We start from the raw sequence: 18041 nt of genomic DNA on the forward strand, positions 1-18041 counted from the left end.
TCACAGTAAAGTCCTGCATACATTGGTATCCAGTATAAGTGACTCATTATTCCTCACTGGTGCTAAAGTTCAAATTCAACCAGATTCCATTCAGGTAGCCATTAATTTATGCCATAAAAAGTTGGAGATGTACTAGTACACAGACAAATGTTGGTTTTTTGAGAAGAGTAATAAGATTGATAAACACTTACCAAGAATAATAAAAAAAAAAAGACAGAGAGAGAGAAGACACAAATACCAATATTAGAAATAATGATAATAAAAAAGCATGTCACCACATATCTAACAGACATGTATCAATCATGCCTTTTTATTTTCTGATGTTTTGACATTTGGGGCCTTGCCGATCCTGGACAGACTTCCCCTCTTAGAGCTAGTCAATTTCTAGACATAGTAAAGGAAGCACCTGCAGTTTCTCCTTTCATATGCAAATCGCCAATCCAAAGCCCATACTCCTCAACCACCTCCGTTATTGAGCTCTCACATGCCGAGCCATTACTTCCCTTCTCTAATCACTCCAGGTACAGACAACTAAGGGCAGCCCCTATACCCTGGAGCCTGCTGAAATTATTCAAACTAGCCATTCCTAAACCTACTTAGCCTATTTACTCTGCCTTGTTGATCCCTTTCCACAAAAATTACAATAAAGGCACTTTCCCAGATTTTACCCTCATTCCCTCTGCTCCTGACTGACCTGGAGCTTCTCCATGTGGCCCCATGTGGAATGCTGTGCCTTCTGCTTCTAGGGAATTGTGAATAAAAACTTCTTTATGATAGTCATTTCTGTGCCTACATACCTGACTAAAACAAATTCTGTGTACATTTTATAACACATCAAAAAGATAAGAAGAGGCCCCAGTTTCAACAGTGGATAGAACATCTAGACAGAAAATCAATGAGGAAACAGTGGACTTGAAGCACACTATAGACCAAACAGACCTACTGGACACATACAGAACATTCTACCCAACACATTCTTCTCAAGCAAACATGGAATATTCTTCAGTATAGATCCCATGTTAGACTACAAAACAAGTCTTCAGAAATATAAGAAGATTTAAATCATATGAAGTATTTTCTCTGACCACAATGGTATGAAACTAGAAATCAATAGGAAAAATTGGAAAACTCACAAAAATGTGAAAATTAAACAATGCACTCCTGAACGTCCAACGGGTTAAAGAAGAAATCAAAAGAGAACTCGGGACATATGTTGAGAGAAATAAAAACAAAAATACAACACACCAAAACTTATGGAATATAGCAAAAGTAGTAATAAAGGGAAGTTCATAGGGATAAATGCCTACATTAAAAAAGAAGAAAGATCTCAAATAAACAACCTAACTTTACACCTCAAGGAACTAGAGAAAGAAGAACAAACCAAGCCATAAGTTAGTGGAAGAAAGAAAATAATAAATACTACAGAAGACATAGATGAAATAGAGACTAGAAAAACAATAGAAGAAACAACAAAACTGAGAAGTGGTTTTTTGAAAAGATAAACAAAATTGACTAACCTTCAGCCGACCTAACTAAGAAAAAAGGAAAGAAGACTCATACCAAATTAGAAATGAAAGTGGAGACATTACAACTGATGCCACAGAAATAAAAAGGATTATAAGAGACTACTGTGAAAAATTATACAACAACTGGATAACTTAGAAGAAATGGAGAAATTCCTAAAAACGTACACACTACCAAGACTGAATCATGAAGAAAAAGAAAATATAAACAGACCAATAAAAAGTGGGCAGATTGAATCAGCAATCAAAAACTCCCCAACAAAGAAAAGCTCAGGAATAGATGGCTTTACTGGTAAATCCTACCAAACATTTAAAAAATAATTAACACCGATACTTCTCAAATGCTCCCAAAAAATTGAAGAGGAGGGAACACTTCTAAACTCTTTTTACAAGGCCAATATTACCCTGACACCAAAGCCAGAGAAAGATACTTCAGGAAAAGAAAACTACAGATCAATATCCCTGATGAGCATAGATGTAAAAATTGTCAACAAAATACTAGCAAACCAAATGCAACAGCACAGTGAAAAGATCATACACCATGATCAAGTGTATGAGATGCAAGGATGTTTCAACATATGCAAATCAATAAATATGATACACCACATTAACAGGATGAAGGATAAAAAACACATGATCATCTCAATAGATGTAGTAAAAGCAGTTGACAAAATTCAACACTCTTTCATGACAAAAATTCTCCACAAACTGTGTATAGCAAGAATGTACCTCAATATAATAAAGGCCATATATGACAAACTGACAGCTAACATCTTAAACAATTACGGAAAACTAAAAGCTTTTCCTCTAAGATTAGGATCAAGATAAAAATGCCTGTTCTCACCACTTCTATTCAATATAATACTGGAAGTTCTAGCCAGAGCATTTAGTCAAGAAAAAAGAAATAAGACACAGCCAAATTGGAAAGGAAGATGTAAGATTATCTCTGTTTGAAGATGGCATGACTTTATACATAGCAAATCCACAGAAAAATTGTTGTAACTAATAAACAAATTCAGTAAAATTGCAGGATATGAAATCAACATACAAAAATTAGTTGTGTTTCTAGATATGAACAATGAACTATCTGAAAAGGAAAGTAAGAAAAGAATCCCATTCACAATAACATCAAAAGAATAAAGCTCTAGGAATAAACTTAACAAATGAGGTGAAAGACTTGTACACTGAAAGCTGCTATACACTGATTAGAGAGATTAAAGAAGACAAATAAAATGGAAGGCAACAACGTGTTCATGGATTGGAAGACTTAATATTATTAAAATGTCCATACTATCCAAAGAAATCTACAGGTTTAATGCTTTTCCCATCAAAATTCCAATAGCATTTCCTACTGAAATAGAAAAAAAAAAATCCTAAAATTCATATGTGACAATGAAAGACCCAGAATAGGCAAGGCAATCTTGACGAAGAAGAACAAAGCTGAAAGCATCACATTCTCTAATTTGAAAACATATTATAAAGCTACAGTAATTAACACAGTATGATACTGGCATAAACACAGACATATAGACTAATGGAACAGAATAGAGAGCCCAGAAATAAGCCCACCTGTATTTGGCCAACCAGTCTTCACAAGGGCATCAAGAACATGTAAGAGGAAAAGATAGTTTCTTCAAATGTCAGGAAAACTGGATATTCGGTACAAAAGGAAAAAATTGGACTAGCATCTTACACCATGCACAAAAATCAACTAAAAATGGATTAAAGACTTAAAGGCAAGACCTAAAACTGGAAAACTTCTATAAGAAAACGTAGGCAAAAAACCTACATGATATTGGTCTTGGCAATGATTTCATGGTAATGACACCAAAATCACAGGCAACTAAAGCAAAAATAGAAAAGTGGAATTACATCAAACTAAAAAGTTACTGCATGGCAAAGGAAGCAACAGAATGAAAAGACAGCCCATGGAATGGGAGAAAATATTTGCAAATCTTATATTTGATAAGGGGTAACTTTCCAAAATACGTAAGGAACTCCTACAACAACTCAATAGCAAAAAAATCAACCTGGATTATGAGGACTATATCCTCATGAATGGATTGATCCATTCATGCACTAATGGATTAATGGATAAGTGGGTTATGACAGGAGTGGCTCTCATGGCTTTATGACGAGAGGGAGAAGCATATTAAATACTCTTGCTCAGCCCTCACCATGTAATATTCTGCATCACCATGAGACTCTGCAGAGAATTCCCATTAAAAAGTAGGTCCCACCAGATGCACCCCTAAACCTTGGACTTCTCAGCCTCCAAAATAATGAGAAATAAATTCTGTTTATTTATAAATTACCCAGTTTCAGGTATTCTGTTATAAGCTATAGATAAGGGATTAATATAAGCCTATTATATCTGGGTGCTATTTTATTCAATTTATCAGAAAGCAAAGCATTTTCAGCGTGTTCTGTCATTAACAGGAAGGGAGATGTGCAAGATCAGGACTCAGTGGATACTGAAGATGAAGGTTAGTTGGTGGCTCATAACCCCTCTCAAAAAACCCCTATTTCTGCTGCTCTGCTGCCCCCCTTAATATGAGCCTGGACACATGGGGAGCTCTTTATGATTGGTTAACTAAGGAGAAAAAAAATAGACCTTTGTTTACAGGTGACTATGCACAATATATCATGGATTACTGTGATATTAGAGTCCTACTCAGAGGTAGCTTTGAAGGAAAATAAGAAAAATAGGAAATTTTCCTGTGAGCACAACTTTGATGATTATACATTATTTCCCACTTTTCCTGGAAGGAAATATGGTCTGATGTAAGGATTTACACTGAAAAATGGGCAGTGAGTCCGCCAACTCATCCACCAATCTCCTCTGGAAAACTGACAGGAACACCCAGAGGTAATGCTTAACCTGTTCTTCAGGTATTCCTTAATCCAGTCAAGTTCACAACTAAAATTAATCATCACTAAGGACTCAAGTCATTGTGCAAAATGTAAGTCAATGGGCTGATGGATACACTGGTCTTATCATATGATGTTTCCCAGAACTCCAAAGCAGCTGAACTCATAAAATGGTGAAATGGCCTGTTCAAGGTGCAGAAAAGATTAAAGAAGGAATTCTGAGGGATTAGAGACTTTCAGGAATGAAGGATTGGTCACTCCACCTGAAAGGAACCCTACTGACTGAGGGGCTGGATTAGGGCACAATGAACATCAAACGGTGAGGGAGGAGAGAACTCATAAGTAATAGCTGTAGCTTAGTGAACAGTTGCGAAAACAAGGGTGTGTTGTCATGGTTAGGTCAGTCTTTTAGCCCATTGGTTACAAAGTTTTGAGAGGGCATTGTGACAGACATAGAAGATGAACGAACAATACCCAATGACTTAGAAGCAAACCTTGAGACAAGAATTTGGGCTCATGTTACTTATTTGGGAGGTGACCCTAGGAAGCACCAGTAGGAGAGGGGGAAAGTGAGAATGAAGAAGAGAAGGCAGGCAGTAAAGGGGACATTACAATGAATCTTATCAGTGTGAGCACCTGGAGCTTAATCCCAAAGGATTAAGAACTCTGGAAGACTGTAGAATATGCACCTAAGAGTTATTCCAATAACTCTTGGAGGGGTGAAGAAACTTGGATATTTATATACCAATTCTTTTAGTCATTGGTTGAGAGCTATTATTCCCAAGGAGGTGATAATTTTTGGCACTTCCTGCCTACCCCAAGAATGGTCAGAGAGGTCTCCAGAGGTCAGAAAAAGCCGGCAGGCAAAGAGTTGCAGGTGCTGGTAGTTGGAAGTCATGGCCAGCATGCACTGAAATAGTATATGCCAAAGAGATATGAAGTACACCTGGATATTTTATACTTGGAAAATAGGGGCTTGGAGGCCTTGTGTCCAGGTATGGTAGCTGGCTGAGACTTTCAGGAAGCATGTTTAAAGGTTTGTGTGGTATGATTATGTAATGTTGGAAGCATTTGTGCAATTCTGTGAGTGGAAAATGTAGGAAAATGGGCCGACCCTGTGGCTCACTCGGGAGAGTGCGGTGCTGGGCGAGCAGTGGCGCTCCAGCACCGAGGCCGCAGGTTCGGATCCTATATAGGGATGGCCGGTGCGCTCACTGGCTGAGCGAGTGCAGATGACACCAAGCCAAGGGTTACGATTCCCTCACCGGTCACAAAAAAAAAAGGAAAATGTAGGAAAACGGACAGGCAACAACATAGTGGACATCTATGGCTTGCATCTCTTTCCTCGGGAGACTTGCCCTCTAAATATTCTCTTCTGGTAGAGTAACTCATCAGAGAATAACCCCCACCCCTGTTCTACTGACCACAGGAGTGAGCACATGCCCATCTCTCTCTTGGGAGCATCTCTCTGAGTGGGAATTAGCAGGAAGGGAAGATTGTTGGCTCCGAGTTATATGGAGACAGTGCTGGAGTTATCAACTCTGAATTTCTGTCTATGAGATGCCTGGATCTGCCCTGGATGCATACGTCTAGAAACTGGTTTGCTCAGCTCTTCAGTTCTGTGAACCACCAAGCATCTTTCCAATAAACCCCTCTTTTTACTTAAATTAGAGTCAGTTTGGTAACTGACCTGCAAACAACCTGAACTCGTGCAAATGTTCAAAGTTCCTTGAATGTCAAAGAAAAAGTTCCTGCATCAGCAATGGTATGAACTCTATTTCTAAATAATTTTAGGTTTATTTTATCCAGATTGTATTAATTTCTCTGAATAAAAGGGAAGTTAAGGAAGATAAAAAATTAAAGCTAAGTATCTGCCTCTTTCAAGTCCAGCAAGAGAGAAATTCATTAAAGAACTAAAACACCAAAACATTGGCATGGAATTAACTATGATACAAATTGATTAAACTTCGAAGTGCTGAAGTCTTCAGAAGGTGGAAAGTGACACGATAAAAGAGAGAGAAACCAGGCAAGTTTATTTGGCATCAGTCTTTCTGAATCACCCTCAGGAGGAGTCCACCTCCTTCCCCAATGAGAAGCTACTGCGGAGGTTTCTGAGGATGCCCAATTGTTGCCTGGAAGGGTGGGAGGAAAGGCATGCTGTGAAACCAGATGAGCAGGGAGGGTGAATTAGCACTCCTCTCCAACTGGGAATCTCTTTGCATGCTGGAGGGAAAATTTGGTAGCAGCTGACTTGGCAACTGGTGGGCTTTTGGGTAATAATGAGCTGTTGTGAATGAGTGCCAAAGAATGTTAAACCACCCATGAGGTATCAATCTACACTGATTTTTTGGCAATGGCTAATGGGAGGGTCAGACTAGATTAAAGATTTTAAGATAGGGCTGATACTAGAGTCTAATATTGTGTAAATTTATAAATATCCTCAATTCAACTACAAGATTTTTAAGATAAGGCTTTTAACTTTATATTTAATACCTGTACTAGTTTAGGTTCCCTCAGAAGCAGACAATAATTTGCATGCAAGTAATTTGTCTGGGAGGTGACCCCAGAAAATGAGATGGAGAAGCCAAGGCAGCCAATAAGGGATGACTTGTTGACCAAGCTAGTTCTCCTACTTGCTGAGTTTGTTGCCTTTCTTTCCAATTGCTGATTGTTCTGCAAATCGTTGGTTGTTCTCGTCTGTATGCTCATCTGTATGTGTGAGAACCCCTGTCCCCCTGTCTGTTCCTTGGTCTGTCATTTTTCATTAGTGATGGAGGTGAATGAGCAGGATGGGCTGCCGAGAAGGTGAGCCAGTAACTTTTTTCCTGGGTTGCCATCCCAGTGTCCCATGTCTTTGGTCCCAGGTCCTACAATTAGTGTTCTAACTTGTGGACCAGAGTCATTATTGCCCATCGATTGGCATGTGGAGAAGGGGGAAGCGCTCAAGAGTGTAACTGCTCCCAGTTAACCGCTCTAAGAAATCTTTAAGTGTTTCTCTCGCTCCTTAATCTGTTGACTCTGGGCTTGGAGCTCCCACCAGCTCTTGCCTCAACATCAACCTTACACTGCACATGCCTGGGATGTGGTTCCCACATTTGATTCTCTTTATATATAAATCTGCTTCCAACATTTCTTTTTTTAAAAACAATTTTATTGAGATATTATTGACATAAAAATTATATTTCATAAAATATATAAAAAGTATTTAAGATGTACAACTTGATGTTTTGATAACTATTTATTCTGAGATGAGATGATCACCACATTCCAGCTAATCAACATATTTATCACCTCTATATAGTATGGTGAGATTTAATTTAAGATCTATCGTCTTAGCAAATTTCAAGTATAAAATAGAGTATTTTTAACTGTCATCACCATGCTGCACCTTAGATCTCCAGAATTTATTCATGTTGTATGACTGAATCTTTGCACCCTTTAATCAGTATCTCTCCATTCCCCCACCCTCCAGCTCCTGGTAACCACTATTTTACTGTCTGCTTCTATGAGTTTGACTTTTTAAAATTCCACATGTAAGTGAGATCATGTAATATTTCTCTTTCTGTGCCTGGCTTATTTCACTTAGCATAATATCCCCCAGCTCCATCCTGGCTGTCACAAATGGCAGGATTTCCTTCTTTTTAAAGGCTGAATAATACTCTATCATATGTATATACCACATTTTCTTTATCCATTCACCCATTAAAGGATATTTAGGTTGTTTCCATATTTTAGCCATTGTGAATAATGCTGCAACGAATATGGAAGTGCAGATATCTCTTTGCAAACCTGTTTTCAATTCCTTTGGATGTACACCCAGCAGTGGGATTACTGGATCATATAGTAATTCTATTTTTAATTTTCTGAGAAACCTCCATACTGCTTTCCATAATAGCTGTACTAATTTGCATTTCCACTGACAGTATAAAAGGATTCCCCTTTCTCCACATCCTCACCAACACTTGTTATCTTTCACCGTTTTGATAATAACCATCCTAAGAGGTGTGAGGTGGTATCTCATTGAAGCTTTGATGATTAGAGATGTTAACCACATTTTCATAGGCTGGCCATTTGAATTTGTTCTTTTGAGAAGTGTCTATTGAGGCCCTTTGCCCATTTTTAATCAGGTTACTTGTTTCTTTTTGCTATTGAGTTGTAGAAGTTCCTTCTATATTTTGAATATTAATCTCTTATTGACTATAGATTTGCAAATATTTTTTCTCATTCCGTTGGTTGCCTTTCCATTTTGTTGATTGTTTCTTTTGCTATGCAGAAGCTTTTTAGTTTGATGTAATCCCACTTGTCTAGTTTTGCTTTTGTTGCCTGTGCTTTTGGTGTCATATACAGAAAATTATTGCTCAGATCAGTGTCAAGGCTTTTCCCTATGATTTCTTTTTTTTTTTTTTTAAAGATGACCAGTAAGGGGATCTTAACCCTTGACTTCGTGTTGTCAGCACCATGCTCTCCCAAGTGAGCTAACCGGTCATCCATATATAGGGATCCAAACCCGTGGCCTTGGTGTTATCAGCACCACACTCTCCCAAGTGAGCCACGGGCTGGCCCTCCTATGATTTCTTCTAGGAGTTTTATGGTTTCAAGTTTTACATTTATGTCTTTAACCCATTTTGAGTTGATTTTTGTGTATAGTGTGAAATATGGGGTCCAATTTAATTTTTTTTGCATGTATATCCAGTTTTTCCATCACTGTTTGTTGAATAGACTCGTCTTTCCCATTTTGTGTACTTGACACCCTTGGCAAATATTGATCAACCATATATGTGTAGGTTTATTTCTAGGATATCTATTCTGTTCCATTGGTCTATGTGTTTTTATGCCAGTACCAAATTGTTTTGATTACTATAACTTTGTAGTATATTTTGAAATCAGGTAGTGTGATTTCTGCAGCTTTGTTATTCTTGCTCAAGATTGCTTTGTCTATTTAAAGCCTTTGTAGTTTTATATAGATTTTAGGATTGTTTTTTCTATTTCTGTAAAAAATGCCCTTGGGATTTTGATAAAGATTGCACTGAATCTGTAGATAACTTTGGATATTTTGGCAGTATTAATTCTTTCATGAACATGGGGTGTCTATTCATTTCTTTGTGTCTTTTTAGATATCCTTCATCAACGTTTTATAATTTTGAATGTGCATGTCTTTTACTTTTTTGGTTAATTTCTAAGTATTTTATTTTTTTTTGTTGTTGTTGATAAAGTAAACGAGATTTTTAAAAATTTTCCTTACAGATAATTCATTGTTAGTGTGTAGAAATGCTACTGATTTTGTATGTTGGTTTTGTATACTGCAACTTTACTAAATTTGTTTTTTTATTCTAACAGTTTTTTTGCAAAGTCATTAGGACTTTATACATATATTATCATGTCATCTGCAAATAGAGATAATTTTACTTCTTCCCTTTCAATTTGGATACTTGTTATTTATTTTTCTTGTAGGATTGCTCTGGCAAGGACTTTCAGTAGTATGTTGAATGCGGTGGTAGGAGTGGGCATCCTTGCCTTATTCCAGATCTTAGAGGAAAAGCTTTCAGTTTTTCCTCCTTGATTATGATGCTAACTGTAGGTTTGTCAGATATGCCTTTCTTTATTATGCTGAAGTTAGTTCTTTCTACACCTATTTTGTTGAGAGTTTTTATTAAGAAAGGATGTTGAATTTTTCATATTTTTTTCTGCATCTATTAAAATGATCATGTGTTTTTTGTCTTTCATTCTGTTAATGTGGTGTATCACAGTGATTAATTTTTGTGTGTTAAATCATCCTTAAATCCCAGGGATAAATCTCACCTGATCATGGTGTTTGCTCCTTTTTATGTGCTGTTGAATTCAGTTTGCTAATATTTTGTTGAAGACTTTTGCATCTATGTTCATCAGTGCTATTGGCCTGTAGTTTTCTTTTCTTATGTTATCTTTTTATGGCTTTAGTATCAGGGTGATGCTGGCCTCATAAAATGAGGTTGGGAGTATTCCTCTTCTTTCTAATTTTTTTGAAAAGTTTAAGAAAGATTGGTATTAGTTCTTCTTTAAATGTATTATAGAATTCACTAGTGAAATCATCTTGTCCTGGGCTTTCCTTTGCTGGATGTTTCATATATTTCTGGCATTATTTAGGATTTCCTGGTGGCATTTTTAATATTTATTTTCCTATATTTTTATGTGTTTCTTTCTATTAAAAATAATGTATTCTGTCATTTCTTAGAATTTTTGAGAGAAAGGAGGTATATGTGTAAGTGCAGAGCACCACCTCAATACATCTCCACAATTACTTTTTTGAGCAGCTTGATGTCTGTGTATTCTACCTCTCTTTTTTTCTCTACTCTTCCTGTCCAATACTGTCCCCCCTCCCCACAGCTGTGTAACACAGTTGGACTTTGGAGTTCAGTAGACTTGAATTCTTGTCTTGACACTTCCAAGTCCTGACACTTCCAAGCTGTTCAATTTTTTAAAATCTTTTATTTATTTAAGTATTGTGGCGAAAGATATATAACATAAGGATTGCCATTTTACATATTTTTGAACATATGATTGCATGGAATTCATTACATTTACAATGCTGTGTGACCACCACCTCTATTTCCAAAACTTCTTTGTCATCCTAAAAATAAACTGTACCCATTAAGCAATAACTTATCATTCCTTCCCCCTTTACCCTCCCTCCCACCCCCGGTTTCTGGTAACCTCTAATCTACTTCTGTCTTTGAAGTTTATTTTCATTAAAATTTTTTTTCCTTAAGTGACCCATGATAATTGTATATATATATGGAATACAACATGAATACAAAATTATAGAGAGACAGGAAGAATTAGATCTAGTGTTCTATTGCAACATAGGGAGACGACTGTAGTCTAACAAAAATAGCACTTTTATGGAGGTATAATTCACATACCACAAAATTCACTCTGATAAAGTGTACAATTTAATGATTTTTATTATATTTACAGAGTTGTTCAACCTTCATCACTAATTTTAGAACTTTTTCATCACTACAGAAAGAAACACAATACCCATTAGCAGTCACTCCTTATTTCCTCTTACCCCCTAAAAATTCCTAGTACTTTCTGTCCCTATGGATTTGTTTGCAAATTGGGAGAAAATATTTGCAAATTATGTATTCATTAAGGGATCTGTATCCAAAAGATAAAAAAATTCCTGAGCTCAACAATAAAAAGACAAATAACCCAATTTGAAAACGGGCAAAGGATTTGAATAGACATTTATCTAAAGAAGTTATACAAATGACCAATAAGCATATGAAAAATGCTCAATATTATTAGCCATTAGGAAAATGCAATTCAAAGTTACATTAAGATATCACTTGATGCCCACTAGGATGTCTATTACTAAAAAAAACCCAACAATAACAACAACAACAAAAACACAGACTGTCCGGTTAGTTCAGTTGGTTAAAGTGTGGTGTTGTAACAGCAAAGTCAAAGGTTCTGATCCCTGCATCAGCCAGCCCCCACAGAAACTAAAAACAAAATGAAACATAAAGCAGACCATAACAAATGTTAGCAAAGATGTGGAGAATTTGGAACCCTCACTTATTGCTGGTGAGATTGTAAAATAGTGCAGCCACTTTAGAAAAGAGTTTGAAAGTTCCTCAAAGCATTAAACATAGACTTACATGTGGCCCAGCCATTCTACCCCTAGGGATATGCTCAAAAGAAATAAAAACGTATGCCCACAAAAAAAACTGCACATAAATTGTCATAGCAGAATTATTCACAATAGCCAAAAAGTGGAAGCAAACCAAATGTTCATCGACTGACCAATGGGTTTAAAAAATGGGGTATATCCATGCAATTGAATAGTATTTGGCAATAAGAAGGAATGAAGTACTGATACACTATAACACTGAAAACATTTTTAGTGAAAAAAGCCAGGTACAAAAGACCACGTATTGTACGATTGCAAGTTGTTTGGTTTTGAGAGGCTAACTTTATCTGTAAAATGGGGCTAATAATACATACTTCAAAGAGCTGTTATAGTATTAGCACATGTATGCAAAGTGCCCAGTGGGCTGACTGGCATAGGAAGGCATGTGCGTGGAGACAATGATAATGTTGCTGTCATCATCTGACACAGGATTAGATATAGCAGATGCTTAGAAAAGACATTTTGACAGCTTGATTTTGAGTTCCAAGGAATTCCACGGTTGGCTAAAATTCTGAGACACATCTAATCCAAAACTATGAGTTTAGCCACTGTTGGGCAGGCAGAGAAACACTTCTATTTCCTTATACAAGTCCCCTGCTTGAACTGCCCCCTGATGACAGGCCACAATCCTCTCCCACAGTGTATGCCAGCCACTACCAACCTAACTGACAAAAACACTCTTCAAGCCATGAAGAGGTAACATAATGTTTGAAGAAGATTTAAATCCAGTCTTCTGGAAAACTTCATTTTGCATTTCTTTCTTTCCCTGCCTGGCATTTTGTTCTACAGAATCTTTCTACCCTTTCACCCAAAATTAAAAAGCACAGTTTTATGGAGCAACTGGCCTGTGGAAGACCTCCCAGAGGAACAGTTTGTGAGCCAAGGCAATAAAGCCCCACTTGCCATGGTAATTTAATCCCGGAAAGACAATATCCCTAAAAAACAACCCAGTTTGGCTTGTCTCTGGGTCCAGTTGGAGTAGATACTTTAACGGGCTTTCTGTGTTAACATATGCCTCTTAGCACATGAAATACCCATGCAAACAAGTACATGTCACTCAGGAACATGGCGTAGGCATGCAGAAAGTTAGGTTTCAATCAATAGAGATCCAGGGCACTTAAAAATGGCTATTCTCCAATTTGAATGAAAAAAAATAAAAGAGTTGGAAGACCCCGCTAAAGAAAAACAATCCTCTCCCAAAGTTGAACTGGGATATGCTGAGAATAAGGTGTTGGAAAGAGCAGGAGCCCCAGGTTTCAGAAAGTGCTAAGGCTGACTCACTATGTGATCTTGGGTAAGACTTTTCACAATTAGACCTCACTTCCTTATTCATAAAGAGAAGGATTTCAGCGTTATCTCCAAGCCCTTTGTTTCCAACTTGTATGTTTTTACACTGTGATTCAGAAACTTGCAATAATAGCCTCTTGTAAGAGTAGACCAAAGTTGTAAAAGCATGTTTACATCCTTAATTTCATTTGATTGCAGCTCCAAATTTATGATGCCTTCAGGGCTAGGATGTTTTATCATTTGAGAGACAAGAAAGACATTGAGAATCAAGGGATTTGCCAAAGGTCTCAAGCTAGAAGATGGAAGAACGGTGACCAGATACCCAGTTGGTCAAGACAGTTCTAAGACACAAATTATCAACAGCAATTGCTATTACGACCTTTGATGTTTGCTTCTTGAATTAATTCACGAGTCTTTTTTCTTTTTTTCTCATTCACTTACTCTCTCACTCCTGAGCCCTTTCCTCAAGATCTCACAGTGGAGAAGGAGAAACTTCCTCATGAAGTAAGAATCACAGGGCAGAGTTAAGCCCAAGAAGGAGGTGTGCACAGGATGCTGAGGGAACACAGATGGGAGGGCAGGGAGCATTGACAGGCTCATCTGGAGGAAGAGACATGTGCATTGAAACTTGCAAAGGAGGGGATGAGGTGAGCATGGAGCTTGTGTTTTAGTTAAAGAGCATAGAATCAACAAAGACCCAGATTCAATAAGCAGCTTGGAATCTGTGGAGCACCTATGGAGGTTGAGGGAGAGTAGAGGCAAGGGGCGGTGGGAGGTAGGGTTGGAGATGCTGGTAGAGGCCAGATCCTGTTGTTCCCTACTTGACAGCCATGACTTTGTCCTGAGGCAATTGGGGGAGCAGAGCTGGGGAGCACCAAAGAGCACTGAGCCAAAGGGGCTGGGGGAGGAGAGGCATGGTCAGGTTTTGTATAGAGTGCCCCCAAAGTATTAGTGGAGTTTTAAGCTTTAATAACTTGAGAAGTATAAATGCTACAAACTTTCAAGAAACATCATTGGAAAGTTTATTTAAATTTCTTTTGTACTCACTTTGTGAATTTTGAAAGATAAAATTAAAATTTTTATTTTTTATTTTTCCCCCAGCTTCATTGAGGTAAAATTGACAAATAAAAATTGTATAGATATTTACTGTGCACAATGTGATGTTTTGATATACATATACAGTCGTCTCTTAGTATCTGTGGGGAATTGGTTCCAGGTCCCCCACCCCACTCCCCACTCCCAGATACCAAAAGCCACAGGCAGATGCTCAAGTTCCTCATATAGAATGGCTAGTATTTGCATATAACCTACACACATCCTCCTGTATTCTTTAAATCATCTCTAGATTATTTATAATACTTAATACATTGTAAATACTATGTAAATAGCTGTTATACCGTATTGTTTTTTATTTGTATTATTTTTTATAGGTTTTTTTTTTTTTTTTTTGTCAGCTGACTGGTGTTTTTTTCCCCCAATGATTTGGATCTGTGTTTGATTGAATCCACGGATGCAGAACCCTCAGATATGAAGGACTGACTGTGCATTATGAAATGATTAGTATCGTCAGGCTAATTAACATATAACATCACTTCATGTAGTTACCAATTTTATGTTTTGTTTTGTTTTGTTGGGGGTGTGTGTGTGTGTGTGTGTGTGTGTGTGTGTGTGTATGTGGTGAGAACATTTAAGATCTACTTTCCTAGCAAATGTCAAGTATACAGTATACAATGTAGTATTATTAAGTGTAGTTACCATGCTGTACGATAGATCTCCAGTCCTTTTTCAACCTGCATAACTAAAACTTTTTTTTTTTTTTTTTAAAGATGACCGGTAAGGGGATCTTAACCCTTGACTTGGTGTTGTCAGCACCACGCTCAGCCAGTGAGCAGACCGGCCATCCCTATATAGGATCCAAACCCGTGGCCTTGGTGTTATCAGCACCACACTCTCCCGAGTGAGCCACGGGCAGGCCCCTGCATAACTGAAACTTTATACCCTTTGACCAACACCACCCCATTCCCCCACCCTCCTGCTCCTGGCAACTACCATTTTACTATCTGTTTCTGCGAGTTTGACCTTTTTAGATTCTACACATGAGTGAGATCATGCAAAACTTTCTGTGTCTGGGGGACTTCACTAGCCTGATATCTTCCAGCTCCATCCTTATTGTCCCAAATGGCAGGATTTCCTTCTTTTAAAAGACTAAACAATATTCCACTGTGTGTGTGTGACACATTTTTTAATCCATTCATCTGTTGATGGACACTTAGGTTGATTCTATATCTTGGCTGTTGTGAATAACGCTGCAATGTACACCAGAGTGCAAATATCTCTTTGAGACACTGATTTAATTTCCTTTGGATATACACCCAGAAATGGCATTGCTCGATCATATAGTTTTTATTTATTGATTTTTTATTGTGGTTTTATACACACACACACACACACACACACACACACACACACACACACCCCACCTCTATTTCCAAAACCTTTTTGTCATCCTAGACATAAACTCTGTCCCCACTAAGCAATATCTTGTCATTATTCCTTCCCTCCGGTTTCGGGTAACCTCTAATCTACTTCTGTCTCTGAAACTTTTTTCTTTTTAATTTATTTTTTTTAATTGACCCCTGCTAATTGTATATATTTACGGAGTACAATGTGATATTTGGGTACATTTATACAGTGTGTAATGATCGTGAGAGAAAGTGAGCTGAGATGCCGGGTACCGTTCAAGCTTTATTAAAGGAAGAAAATCTGCTGGGCTGTGCTCAAAGTGGCAGGCAGCCTGGGGCTGCCCTGAAAAGGGGACAGCACAAGGTGTGGGGGTGGTAGAGCTTATATAGTGCACCAGGGGCTGGCTGACACCATCGAGGAGGGTCATTATGCTAATGTGGATCAGGGTGGAGAACTGCATCTTTGCAGAAGCAAAAGGGGTTTCTGTTTAAGTCAGGAGGCTTCTCGTAAAGGGAAGCGGAGAAGGGCTTGGTGCTGGAGTGAAAGACAAGGCTGGTGGCTATTTTATGCTCATTGTGTGCACAATGGTGCCAGTCACATCCAAAATCCATCAGATCATATCAGGGTATCTAGCATATTCATCACCTCAAACATTTGTTACCTCTTTGTGTTGAGAACATTCAAAATCCTCTCAACTAGCTACTTGAAGTTATACAGCAATTTGTTGTAGACTGTAGTCTCCCTATATTGCTATAGGACACTAGATCTTAGTCTTCCCATCTTTCTACAATTTTGTATCCATTGACGATCCTCTTCCCATCCTTCCTACCTCTTCCCATTACCTGTCTCTAGGGACTACTATTCTACTCTCTACTTCTATGAGATCAACTTTTTTAGTTTCCACATATAAGTGAAACATATGGTATTTCTCTTTCTGTGCCTGACTAACTTCACTTAACATGATGGTTTCCAGTTCCACTCATGTTGCTGCAAATGATAGGATTTTATTTTTTATAGCTGAATAGTATTCTACTGTGTATGCATATCAAAAAATTTTAACAATCATTCATCTGTTGATGGGGATTTATGTTGATTCCATCTCTTAGCTATTGTGAATAGTGTTACAATGAACATGGGAGTGCAGGTGTCTTTCCAATATATTGATTTTATTTCCTTTGGATATATACCCAGTAGTTGGATAGCTGGGTCCTAAAGTAGATCTATTTTTAGTTCTCTGAGGAACCTCCATACTGTTTTCCACAGTGGCTGTACTAATTTGCAGTCCTACCAACAATGTAGGAGAGGTCTCTTTTCTCTGCATCCTCGTCAGCATTTGTTATTTTCTGTCTTGTTGATAATAGCCATTCTAACTGGGGTGAAATGATGTCTCATTGTGGTTTTAGCTTGCATTTCCCTGAAGACTAGTGACGTTGAACATTTTTTCATGTGGCTGTTGGCCATTTGTATGTCTTGTTTTGAGAAATGTCTGTTCAGATCCTTTCTCCCCTTTTTAATGGGGTTAGTGTTTGTTTTTGTTTTTGTTTTGCTGTTGAGTTGTTTGAATTTCTCTCTATATTTTCGATATTAGCCCTTGTCTGATGTGTAGTTTTCAAACACTTTCTCCCATTCTGTAGGTAGTTGTTTTACTTTGTTAATTGTGTCCCTTGCTGTGCAGAAGCTTTTTAGTTTGATGTAGTCCCATTTGTCTATTTTTGCTTTCATTGCCTATGCCTTTGCAGTCTTGTTCAAAAGAGCACTGCCCGTTCCCATTTCATGTAGTGTTTCTGTGATGTTTTCTTCTAGTAGTTTCATAGTGTGAGGTCTTAAATTTAGGTTTTTAATCCATTTTGAGTTGATTTTTGTGTATGGTGAGAGATAGAGGTCTAGTTTCACTCTTCTGCATGTGAATATCCAGTTTTCCCAATACCATTTGTTGAATAGACCATTCTCTTTCCATTGTGTATTTTTGGTAACTTTGTCAAAGGTCATTTGATTGTAAATGCATGGATTTATTTCTGGGCCCCCTGTTCTGTTGCATTAGTCTATATGCATGTTTTTATGGGTACCATACTGTTTTGATTACTATAGCTTTGTAGAATATTTTGAAATCAGGTAATGTGATGCCTCTAGCTTTGTTCTCCTTGATCAAAATTGCTTTGGATATTCAAGGTGTCTTATGGTTCCATATGAATTTTAGAATTTATTTTTCTATTTCTATGAAAAAT

This window comes from Cynocephalus volans, chromosome 1, assembly GCF_027409185.1.
Source record: "Cynocephalus volans isolate mCynVol1 chromosome 1, mCynVol1.pri, whole genome shotgun sequence".
In the NCBI taxonomy this organism is placed as follows: Eukaryota; Metazoa; Chordata; class Mammalia; order Dermoptera; family Cynocephalidae; genus Cynocephalus; species Cynocephalus volans.